Source organism: Vicugna pacos, chromosome 15, assembly GCF_048564905.1.
Source record: "Vicugna pacos chromosome 15, VicPac4, whole genome shotgun sequence".
Lineage (NCBI taxonomy): Eukaryota > Metazoa > Chordata > Mammalia > Artiodactyla > Camelidae > Vicugna > Vicugna pacos.
This window is the reverse complement of record NC_133001.1, coordinates 39,902,846-39,912,998: the sequence shown is the minus strand read 5'-3', so window position 1 is coordinate 39,912,998 and position 10,153 is coordinate 39,902,846.

Here is a 10,153-nt window from a genome sequence, read left to right as displayed (position 1 = left end):
TTCAACGGATGTAATTTCTGGCTCTTTCTCTCCAAGAAAAAAAGTTTCTCAGTTTCTCATTCCTATTCATTTCTTCCTGCCTCTGTTTCTGCCTCTCACACACTTCTGTATATACACACCCATGCACACACACACACGCAGACACACAGACCCGTGGTTCAACAGCTTCCACTCTGAGATTCTGTGGTTGACTCAGGCCTAGTTAACGTGGTAGACAAACGGACAGAAAAGCAGACAGAGAGAACAGAGAAAAGTTGAATAAATGACTAAACCCCCAGTGAAGAAATTGTGGGTTTGGTCTTTTTCTTTCCCCCTTCCAAGTTCACTGAACACGCGCTAATCAGGAAGAAAATCAGGGGAGCCGTACCTGCCAGGGCGGGGGGCTAGAATGAGCAGCTGCTCTCTGGCTTCGGTGACGTTCCCGAGCAGACGTATCAGGCTCACAGCTGACCCAAGACTGAGCATGGGGGTGAGAAATCCGAAGCAAGGTTCAGGCTGGCTGGGCAAGCTTGAGAAACACAACAGAAGGAGCTGCTACAAGGATGAACACCTTCGGTTCTGCATTTACACGAAAATAACCAATAACCTGCAAATGTCTCCCGGCAGTAAATCAGGGACCTGGGAGACAGGACCTGGGGCCCCTGTGGCTGGATCATGCACAGACCCAGGGTGTGAGCTACAGGCAGCCGGAGTCATGGAGATTTTCTTTGTTTCTTCTAGAAGCTTTATAATTTTAGGTATTACACTTAGGTACCTTTAGATCCACTTTGAGGAAATTTTTCTATAGGGTGAGAACTATGGCTTAAGGTTTGCTTTTTGATTTTTTTTTTTTTGCATATGGCAAGTCAAGTGTTTCAGCATCATTTATGAAGAACATTCTTTCTCCATTGAATTCCTTTGGACTTTTGTGAAAAATCAGTTGGCTAAACATGTCGATCTGCTTCTGGATTCTTTATTCTGTACCAATGATACATATATATATGTGTTATACATACAAAATATATTTTTATATTATGTTAAAATATATTTTTATCCAAAAATATAAATACATTTATTCATATGTATTATTAAACAGTAATACTAATATTTTTAATATATATTTTCCTCCAAAACCACACTGACCTCATGATCATGGCTTTATAGAAAATCAAGTCTTGAAATCAGGTAATGCAACTTTGCTCTTCTTTTTCGAAATTGGTTTAGCTTTTCAAGTCCCTCTGCCTTTCCGCATACATGTTAGCATTAGCCTGTCAATTTCTACTAACAATTTTACAGGGAGTTTTATTGGAATTGCACAAAACGCACAGATCAACTTGGGGTGAACTGATGTTACAGCAAGCCCTGACTTTAGGGCTGCCCTCTGTGCCTGTCCCTTTGGGGAAGCTTCTCTTCAGGCCCTCCCTGCAATGGACTGCTGTTAGCGGTTTCTCGACACTAATTAGCCTGGGGTTGGGTGGGGTGGGGTCGGGTGGGGCAGCCTCTGCTGCTCTGCTTCTGTTTCAGTCTTAGGCAGGTGCTGTGTCTTGATATGGGGATGTTTCAGGGATTCCGTGCCCCCCTCATCTGTAGGGTACTTACTGGTCTGTCTGTAGTTTTGCCCCCCACACCCCGGGGTAGAGGCTTTAACTCTTTCCTTCTCTCAGCTGCCAGACTGTCACCTGTGCCCTACGGACAGTATGGTTTGCTGCCCTTCTCCCAGTGGATATTATATATATATATATATTCTCATTAGGGATATAAAGAGAAGACTTTGTGTGGGACTTCATGCTTTTTTGGTAGCACTGTTCCCCTCCCCAAGACCTGAACTGAGAGAGAGGGCTTCTCGGTCTCTTGCCCTCCCCTCACCTTTCTCGTGAGCATCCAGTGTGTTCCACGGAGAAGAGTCTGCAAGTGGGTGTGCGTTTCCCTGAAGCCTGCAGCTCCCATGCGGTCTGTGCATTCACGCAGGGCCCACATGTGGCCTTTAGCGATTCATTGCAAAGTTCGGTTGGATTCTTCTTGCCAGATTGTATGGCGTCCAACAGCTGTAACAGATAAGCAAGGACCTGTGTCCCAGCTTTTCCTAGAGGTGCCTGTTTTTCCTTAAATTTCAGCTTAGTTTATTTCCTTCCATTTCCATTCTTTGACGAGCTCAAGAAAAAGTGTCATTTTGTAAATTATTCGGCCTTTTTTTTGGTAAGGGTGAGAGCAATGCTATTACACTCTAAGCAGGAGTCAGAAATCTGACAGCCTTTTGTGTTTAAAAGTCTAGAAGCTTACTTGATTGAGCAATGTTAGGAAATCTTTAAAAACAGAATTTGTCTCTTGACTTTGGATTCTTTGAGAGTACAAGTCACTCTATGCCTAGTTAAAGCAAGAGACTAACACAAGTCTTTGTTTTGTCTCATGAGACTGCTTTCTGTGTGTTCTTTGTTCTTGCCTGTATTTTTAAATATTTATTTAATATATTTAAATATAAAAATATTTACAATATTTTTAAGTTTTGAATAAGATATACTGTCATATGGTTTGAAATTCAAAAGGCTACATAATAAAAAGTTTCTGTCCCATTCCTCTTTCTCCACCACCCAGTTCTCACTACAGGAAGCCAGCGACACAAGTTTCTTGTTATTCTTTCAGAAATATTTTATGCAATTGCAAGAAAATACCTCTATTCTTTCCCCACTTATTTTTACACAAATGGTAGCACGCTTCACACACTGTCCTATCGCCTTGCTCTTTCCACCTAGCAGTATATGTTTTGGAGACCTTTTTCTGATCTTTTCCCATTTTAGTGGCTATAGTGGGCCCGACTGTCCGGGCTGCCGTTTCTCTAGTCACTCCCCATTGACGGCCACGTACTTGTTTCCTGCCTTTTGCGTTGTTTACGAACAACGTTGTAAGGTCATTTCCCTTCTGTGCAGAGATCAGCTGCAGCAGAAATTTCTGCTCGTGGACTATCCGGGTCTCAGGATACGTGTATTGGTATTCGAGGTAGTGCCAAACAGCCCTCTGCATCAATTCAGTCTTACCTACAGTGCATAAGAGTGCTGGTTTTCCTCACCTTGGCCCAAATAGAGCGTTCCCATACTTTTGGGTCTTTAAAATCTGATGGAGCAAAAACAGTATCTCAGTGCAGTTTTAATTTGCATCTGTCTTAGTAAGAGTTAAGGGGACGTGCTTATATTGGTGAAAGAAACATCTTAATTTTCCTTTCTGCTCTCGGGAACCTGGTGAGGGCGGGGGAAGGGTGGAATTAAGCCCAGGATTAGGGTTATTCCCTCTGCCTTCTCCAGAGTCAGCCAAGCCTTTCTCTTTTCACCATTTTTATAAGTATTGGGTTCCTGCATGAAGTTTTATTGTGAGCAAAATGTTTCCGTTATGTTACAAAAGTATTGATTGAATGCCATGCATTTTTTTTTCTTTTTAGTGGAAGTACTGGGAATTGAACCCAGGACCTTGTGCATGCTAAGCACACACTCAGTCACTGAGCTATACCCTCTCCCTAATGCCATCTACTTTAATCGTAGGAATAAAGACCCCATATTGTATCCCTTGCCTCTTTATATGCCAGGCTCCTCGGAGAAACTCCAGTGAACAGAATGGTGAGGACTTCCAGGCTGAGAGGAGTAAGAGACGCCGTCAGTAAGACACACTTCGTAGGATGGGAACCATGGCCTCTGTACCTGACACATGAGCTGCCAGGATCCTCTGGGCCAGGGTAGAAGCTAACGCCGTGTGTAGCTGGACTAGCATGGCAGGGGTCTCCGTGGTGGAGGCGGCTCTTGGCTGGCCAAGGAACAGCTTCTGCACTTTGGGCTAAGCAGGGCATGACCCCCAAGAAAGGTCTGGAAACTTCTATCCTGAAGAGTGTGAGAGATACTAGTTTTTACTTCTGGTTTTCAGTACAGCATGGACACAGGGAAAGGAAACAGGATTCCATGATGAGACCAACACCTGGGAGGAGATGCTGGCACACCTGGGAGCCCAGGGCAGCGGTGGAAAGTGTGGAGGCAGGAGGTCAGGAGGTGGGATTAAGTCTCCAGGAGGGAGTGGAACTCCCACAGTGAATCTGAGCCAGTCTTATCTCCTTCCTAAGGGCGGGGGCACCTGCTGACTTGTGGGCTGCAAAAGATACTATAACTTTGCCTGAAAGATTAAATCATTTATCCTAGTTCATGCAGTTGCCACCTGCAATGTCTCTCTGTAAACTCCCCCTGCCTGGGCGGTGCTGGGCACCACCCTGTCTGTCTGGCTGGGCTGGACCATTCCTGCCAGGGATACGGAGGCTGCCCCACCCCAGCCCGCCTGCCTCCCTGGCCCTGCACCCGTACATCTCTCAAGAGCTGGAGCCCCAAACTTGACCGTGGCCACACCAGGCATCTCTCCTGCACCGGTGCACTGTCTCAGAGTGGCGGGTCCTTGGGCCTCTCCTCAGCACTGGAACTGCTGCTGTGTCCCCTGGACCCTGCACGGCCCACAGTGGCTCCTCCACCCTTGCACTGCTTGGCCTCTGTGAGGAGCTGCCATCCTGGGGTCCATGCCGCCAGAGGCAGGAGAGAGAGAGGAGGGCCGAGGTCGTCACTGGGGTGCAGGGAGACACTCTAGGTTAACCATACCAACCAGCTCTGACGGCTTGTTAGCTTTCAGGCTCTGCCTTAAGCTCCCTAAATATGTTACCTTTGTAAACTCTCCTTAGCATCCCCATGAAACAGGACTATTTTTATCTCTATTTACGAGAGGAGGAAACTGAGGCCCTAACTTCAAACAAGAGCACCCCTCTGAGAACCACGCAGTCTGGAGGGCAGGGGACCCCGGCTTCTCAGCGGCTGGCCAGCTGCCCTGTCCAGGCACCACCACGCAGACCCAGGCTTCTCCTGGCCTGCTGCCCAGTGAGACTCGTAGAGGGGAGAAAAGAAGGTAGGTGCTGAGGGACAAGCTGGTGGTCCCAGGTATGCGCAGCCCAGCCCCGTGGCCGCCGGGCCCCAGCAGGACACAGGTCTGCATGTGTGCCTCCCCAGGAATATTTGCGGCCGAAGAGATTAAAGGCCACCAGCCTCAAATGCAATCACTAAAGAGTTCAGTCAAAGGAGGATTAGCTGGAGATTTGGAGGAAGTTTTCCACAAATCACAGCGGCCCCCAGGGGTGAAGATTATTGGGGATCAGAAGGGGTCCTGTTGGATGAGACAGAAACAACATGAAATCGGGTGTTTGCTTTCCTAGGGTGCCCAGCAGCCCCCAGAGAGCCCAGGCTGAGCCTCACAGCAGTGGGGGCCTTGGCTAAGGCGACTCTCCCTGGGTCATGGGAAAGGGCCCTGGCTTCCAGTCCCTCCTTGGCCCTCACTGTCTTCATCAGCCAGTGAAGCTCCTGGAACCTAGCGGAGGCTGCCAAGCACAGTGGGCAAGTGCCCGCAGGGGAGATGCTTGATTCCAGGCTCTGCCCCATTACAGCTCCTCCTACCTGAGCCCAGCATCCCTCCCCTGTATGAGGCAGGTAACTGAACCTCCTTCCATATGAGCTCACCAGGGTTAAAGAAAGGTGTTTGTGAAGTGCCCCCCATAACCCAGCACCCAGTGTGGTAAGAGCTTAGTAAACATTCTGCAGTTACTGTCACCCAAGGGTCCCTGCCAGCACTCACCTTCAGTGTGGTGACTGAGAAAGAGGGCTCCATCCCATGGCCCCATGCTGCCACCTGGTGGTCACAAGGAAGGAAACAAAACCATCAAAGAGGGTGAGGAAAAGGATGTGGTGTTCTTACCCAGGCACCGTCCTACACTTCATGTGAATTATCTCAGGTAAGGGCAAGACACCTAACAGCTCATGTTAAATAAATGTGTACTGCTGTTTATGTGGCCAGAAACATTACTTGTGTCATTTTATGCAATCTTACAAGACCCTTTCAGGTAGAGATTTATTTTCTCTACCAAGTAGACAGCAAGGTTCAGAGATGTTAAGTAATTTCTCAAGATCACACAGCAAGGAAATGTTGGAGCTAGAACTGGAACCCTATCTGTTTGGAGCTGAGCTCATGCTCGTTTGAGCATCATGTGCTTCCCGCAGAGAAGCTCTGGATCCTCTCACAGGAGAGCGGGTTTGGCAGGGAGGACAGGTGTGACCCCTGAAGACTCGGGGAATCAAGAGCTTTGGTCAAGAAGCAACCACTTTTGTCCAGGATCAGCCCTGGACAGCTAGTGAGGGCAAGGGCACAGTCCTGCAATCTTCAGAGTTATCTAAGCAGTTTGCAAACAAAGGTGGGCACAGAAGTGGGGATTCGAAAGGCAGAGCGTAGAAGGAAATGCACATCTCTGGGAACCATGATTAAGGAGAACTTTCCATTTTCACTTTTATACTTTGCGCCCGGGTTGTGTATTTCTTCCAGTGCATTTGAACTACATCAAATAAAACATAGTATCATGATAGGAAGGACTTTAGAGATTTTATCATGCTCATAGTCAGCACTCAGTAGTGTATTCAGTGAAAGAAGGGAGGAAGGCATCCGATCTGGGGGAACCAAGGCACAGAGAGGAGAATAGCTGCTCCCAAGGTCACACAGCTTCCAGAGTTGGGTTGACAACTTGGGTCTCCAGACATCTGTCCATTCTCTTTCTATACCACTAAATGCTACTCAGAGAGGCTGCGGGGCAGAGGAAGTGAGGGAAGGCCTATGTGCCAGGTGAAGGCACTGGGGAGCAAGTGAGGACTGTAGAGCACAGGAGGGGCCGGCCAGATTTACGCTTTTGCCAAAGAGCCAGTCCCTTCTGGTTCCTTCTGTTGGCTATGAGGTTTATCTGGAGAGAAGGAAGCAGAGAGGGAGGGACTAGTCCTACAAATCCTAGACAAGAGTCTGTTATCATATCCAGACCTGGGCCATATTTGCTGTCCTGTCTCCTGATTTACTAAGGACACTTGGCTCAGTCTGGTCCTCAATTCTTACACCTGCCCCCAGCCCGCAGGGGGCTCCCCGAGGGAGATGGGGTGACAGAGATGAGCAACACGCTTCTTCCACTGTTTCAGGGTCCTTCTGGGTCTGCACCAAGCTTACGAGGGGATACCCAACCCTGCATTCATCTGCCAGGGACCCGGCTGTGCACCAAAGCCTGGGCTGGGCCCTTTCACGATGTTACCTTATTTAATCATTCTCACAACCACATTAGGAAGCAGTAATTTTTTTCTCTTTTAAATAGGCTCATTTTTAGAGCAGTTTTTGGTTCACAGAAAAATTGAGGGGAAAGTTATAGATAGTTCCCATCTACCCTGTTCACCCACTCCTACCCCCCAGCCCCACAGCACCCCCTACCGAGTGGTACACGTGCTACAATCAATGAACCTCCCCTCACACGTCATCATCACCTACAGTCCACAGCTTACACCAGGGCTCCCTCCCAGTGTTATAACTCCATGGGTTTGGACTAGAGGTGGTGTTTTTAAATGCTTGTTTGCAGACAGCAGCTAGGCTAGAGGGCTAGGGCCCAGGCCACAGCTCAGAGGTAGTGGGAATCTAACTCTATACAGGGCGGAGGTGGGGGCCGCCACGGGACAGGCAGCAGCCGGCCGCTGGAGATCACCCCGAGAAGGCAGAGCTGGTGGGGGTCACAGACACGCCTCAGCTAGTGTTTGCTGTGTATTCACAAGGCCCAAGTCAGACGATGTTGAGGGTTTCTGCCTCTGGGGCTCTGTGACAAGGAAGAGTCTAAGCTGTTTTCATGCTTTTGTAGAATTGAACAGACTGAACTTGAGACATTTCTGAATTCTCCCTTCCTGGGCGTGACTTACAGGTGGCCATCTCTACAGGGACTCAGGAGAAGTGATCAGCTACTGTAACGCTGATGGGGCCCCAGTCACTGGTGAACTGGATTAGTGTTCCCTAAAAAGGCCCCGTCCCTGGCTCCCCCTCAAACTCTCTCACCTCCTATCGTGTCTGGTGGGGTCAGGGCGTGGGCTCAGCCTCCCCTTCTCCCCGCAGGGGCACTTCTGGAATTTCCTGGCCTGAGTTCTGGCCCTTCCACAGGCTGTGCTGAACCAGCACCCTCACCCCTAACCACCCGCCCCTGCCCGGGAGCAAATGTGCAGCCCCTCAGGTCTGGCCCAGCTTTCCGCCTACAGCCTGGACTTCAGCTCCACCCAGTGTCTGGGTGCCCTTGGGCGAACCCCCGGTTTCCTCATTGACAGCCCTTATTTCCGAGCAGATGGGACTCCTGGCATGCTGCAGTGCGGAAACACCCCCTGCCTGGGAATATGCCTAAAGGGCGGCCCGGCAAGGGGGCCCGGGGTCCTGGTGCCCATCTTCCAATTTTCCGACTGATACACAGGAATCAATGTGGCCTCTTAGAGCCATCATGACCTCATCACCCGTGAAGCAGATCAACGTGCCCTATCTGATTTTCATTTCATTGGCCAGGTATCAATACTGACCTTCCCGCAGGGCCCTGGGGCTAGAGGAGCTTGTTAGCATGAAATTCCCCCTCCCTCAGCTATGGCCAGGTAACCCATCTCACTCTCCACTCCCAGCCCAGTGGAGGTTGCTGGTCTTCTCTTGGATGCATCAGGATTCCAGCACTCCCGCCCCCGCCCCCAACCTATCACACTGGAATCTGCACAGAAGGCCCCAGAGCCTCCATATCACCAAGCTCTCAGGGATTCTGGTTTGAAAATCAGCGCCTTAGGGCAGTCCTAGGGCATCTGCCTCTCCAAGGAGAAGAGCCTACGAAGCAGTGCCGGGAGTGTGGACACAGCTCAGTGCGTGAGGTTCTGGCTTCAATCCCCAGAACTTTCGCATTAAAAAAAAAAAAAAAAGAAGCAATGCTGGGAAGTCTTCCGTGAGTTCATGGGGGAGGCGGGTGAGGGAGACGAGCAGCATCTTACTGTCCTTCCTCCTTTACAGAGAGAGGCACTGTTAGCTGGAGTAGGGACCCCGAGTACGTCCCGCACACATCATTTTAAACCCCAGCTCAGCCACGTATATTAGCTTCATATCCTTCTCAGGCTACTTCCAGCTTTCAGTGTCTTCCTAACACTAAAACACGACTTCTAATATCTATCTCAAAGAATGATGCTTGAGATTATATGAGATTCATGAAGGAAATGCATAGCCCAGTGCCTGGCGCAGAGTAGGGGTGCCTGTCATCAGTTGGTTGCCTCTCAACTCCAAACTCACTCTTCTTTGCCCTGCTTTGTAATATTATAGATGGGCCCTGTCAACCTTTCTCCTTTGCCGGCTGGTGCAATGTTAGGTTTGGTTGGTAGAGGGTCCTAGAGAGATACCACAAGGCACGGAGAGGAACAGCACCCCTTCCTGGCTCCAGTGTGCCTTTTTCTTCCTACTGCGTGACTGACAGCAGCATCGGGGTTCTCTCACCTCGTGGCGCTCCTCCAGGGATCTTTTTCTGGATCAGAGCAGGGGGACCTCCAGTGCTCCAGCTCCAGCTGGCTGGTGCCGCAATGAACTTCACCATCCAGTGGGCTGTAGCCACACCCTCTCCAAAGTGGTCTGAATCTCATCCAAGTTCTCCGTTCCATCTTGGGGTAACCTCCCTCATCCTTAGCGGTGGCAGCCACTTCCTGCATTTCCTATTCCCGTATTCCTTAGCGTCCTCTGTTTCCCCCTTTAGTAGTGAACTACCTTTCACTAGTTAATAATTCATATTCAATTTTCCCTATTCAAATAGCTAGTTTGATTTTTGTCTCCTAATACACAGTAGGTGTTTTTAAATGATAGTTCACCTGCTCTCCAGCTCCAACAAAGTATTTTTACACCTACTATTTAATAGCAAGGGGGAAATCATGCGCCATCAGAAGCTGTGGCGACTCTAGAAATCACATCCCCAATCTGAATCAGTGACTTCCTTCTTCAAGGGATTCCAGAGAGTTATCCTTGTATATGTCTTAGGGAAGCCATAGGGAGTGATGGTGACATGAACAGAGCCATACTGGAAAGCACCATGGTCCTCTGTGGAAGTCATGCAGAACCCAAAGATTACACTTTGAGAAAGACTAACAAATAACCAAAAATGAGGTATAAGGGACGTGATTCAAGAGGCAGGAACCCAGTTCTTCTAGGACAGGAAATGATGTCGGACTCCAGAAAGACCGGAAAGCTCAGCTCCTGCGTCCTCAGCTGGGCCAAAACACCGTGAGTGCCCTGAGGGGGGGTCAGAAGTTTCAGGGCACAACCC